The sequence below is a fragment of the Priapulus caudatus genome, unplaced genomic scaffold, assembly GCF_000485595.1.
Source record: "Priapulus caudatus unplaced genomic scaffold, Priapulus_caudatus-5.0.1 Scaffold248, whole genome shotgun sequence".
NCBI classification, from domain to species: domain Eukaryota; kingdom Metazoa; phylum Priapulida; class Priapulimorpha; order Priapulimorphida; family Priapulidae; genus Priapulus; species Priapulus caudatus.
Window position 1 is genome coordinate 35,676 of NW_014577309.1, and position 2,778 is coordinate 38,453.

Consider the following 2,778-nt stretch of genomic DNA (forward strand, 5'->3'; position numbering starts at 1 on the left):
TGCGTGCGTCCGTGTGTGCGTGTAACTATGTGAATGGACCCATGAAAATAAACAAGAAATATCATTCTTTCTCAAGTTTCCCCCAGACCTGGGTGTGTGTGGGGAGAGGGGCTGCAGCGTGGCAGGGGTGTCGGTGTGGGTGTGCATGGTGGCAGGGGTGTGGGTGTATGTGCAGGGTGGCAGGGGTGTGGGTGTGTGTGTGTGCAGGTTGGCAGGGGTGTGTGTGCATAGTGGCAGGGGTGTGGGTGTATGGGCATGGTGGCAGGGGTGTGGTTGTGTGTGCATGGTGGCAGGGGTGTGGGTGTGTGTGCATGGTGGCAGGGGCGTGTGCTGTGTGTGCATGGTGGCAGGGGTGTGTGCTGTGTGTGCATGGTGGCAGGGGTGTGGGTATGTGTGTGTGCAGGGTGGCAGGGGTGTGGGTGTGTGTGCATGGTGGCAGGGGTGTGGGTGTGTGTGTGCAGGGTGGCAGGGGTGTGTGTGTGTGTGCGCGCATGGTGGCAGGGGTGTGTGTTTGTGTACAGGGTGGCAGGGGTGTGGGTATGTGTGCAGGGTGGCAGAGGTGTATGTGTGTGTGTGTGTGTTCAGGGTGGCAGTGACGTGTGTGTGTGTGCAGGGTGGCAGGGGTGTGGGTGTGTGTGCAGGGTGGCAGGGGTGTGGGTGTGTGTGCAGGGTGGCAGGGGTGTGGGTGTGTGTGCAGGGTGGCAGAGATGTGTGTGTGTGTGTGCAGGGTGGCAGGGGTGTGTGTGCAGGGTGGCAGGGGTGTGGGTGTGTGTGCAGGGTGTCAGGGGTATGTGTGCATGGTGTCAGGGGTGTGGGTGTTTGTGCGGGGTGGCAGGGATGTGGGTGTGTGTGCAGGGTGTCTAAGGTGTGGGAGGGGGGTCGCGTCGTGCTCTCCCCGTATTTACCTTAACTCGCGCGCGCTCAACGCCGCATTCCAGCTCTACGAAGAAGGTGCGGCCGCGGAAGTGATGCGCCGCCTCGACCACTGTGTGGAGCCACCGTCGCAACGCCGCCTCGGATGTAGTCAACGAATGCTTTGGCCGCGGCGAATGCAGCACAGAAGGAGCGAGGAAAGGTTCTCCTGTCGAGCANAGCCTTATTGAGTCCACCACACGGCCGCCGTGCGTATAGCCATATTGAATCTTATCCACACAGCCGCCGTGCGTATAGCCTTATTGAGTCCACCACACGGCCGCCGTGCGTATAGCCATATTGAATCTTATCCACACAGCCGCCGTGCGTATAGCCTTATTGAGTCCACCACACGGCCGCCGTGCGTATAGCCATATCGAATCTTATCCACACGGCCGCCGTGCGTATATTCTCGGCCATACACATATCAGTAGCAAGGTAAAGCCATGTAGAAGGGAACGGTAGGTTTTTTTTCATGCCAATAGCGGCGTATGGGCCGCATTAGCAGCGCATGCATTTTGCATGCGATCTCACGAAATTTCAATGAACCCCGTTCTGTCCCAATATAACCCTCACCAAAATATAAAAAAGGTTATATGGGACAGAATTATTCGGTCTACCTTTTGCCGACCGACTCGATCTCCGACATAAACGAGGGGTCGATTAGCGATAACGGAACAAATGATGAAGAGAACAGATCATGAGACAAGGAGATGCTATTTCGTGAACTCCGAGAGACGAGAGCGAAACACAACAAGAACGTTATTATGGAGCACATAAACATAAACAGTGTCAGATACAAATAGCGCTACATGAAATGTTGTATGATAACCTAGTTGACATTTTGATTATTCAGGAAACCAAGCTGGATGCGTCGTTTCCCAACGCCCAATTTGAGGTAGCCGGATATAAATCATATAGATCTGACAGGACAGGATATGATGGTGGAATACTTATGTATATAGATGGAATACTATTAGATCTGACATTCCATCTCGGCAGAAGACCGAGTTACAATTTGAACACTCGGAAGATATTAGATAATTAGTGTAGAAGTAAAGTTAGGCAAAGCTCAATGGCTGGTAAAGTCTGTATATAGACCGCCAAGCGAACGAGGAAATGCTTTTATTTCAGATTGTTATACACATTTGGACGAAGCATATATTCACTATGAGAATGTTTTCATTATAGGCGATCTGAACTTTGACCTGTGTGATGCAACAAAGGGGAAACCCATGTCTGATATATATGTGATACATTCGATATGCATAATATTGTAGACAAACCAACATGTTTCATGAAGGACTGTAAACCCTCATTGGTCGACATTATTGCGACAAACAGACCAGAAAAGCTGTACTGTACCAAGTCTTTCGACACTGGACTGAGTGATTGGCATCACCTTGTGTATACAGTATTTAGAGGGAATGTACAGGGTTTTAAAAAGGAAGAGCTAGTGTACAGAAGTTTCAAAGCAACTGACGAGAAACTTCTAAAACAAGAACTAAGCGAAGTACCATTTCACGTGGCCCACGTCTTTGATTACATTGATGACGTATACTGGGCACATGAACTGATGCTTAGTGAAGTCATAGACAAACACATACCATTCAAACAGGAAACTCAGAGAAAAAGTAAAGCACCGTTTATGAATGGCGAACTTCGTAAAGCGATAAATCACAAAAAGGTGCTTTATATGAACCACCAAAGATGCAAATCAAGGCAGAACTGGGAAGCATATATATAGAAAACAGAGAAACAAAGTAAACAGGTTGAAGAAACAAGCAATACGGCTATATTTTACCGAACGATGCGGTGGTGGCACAAAATTGAATGATTTCTGGTCCACCATACGCCCTTTTTCAC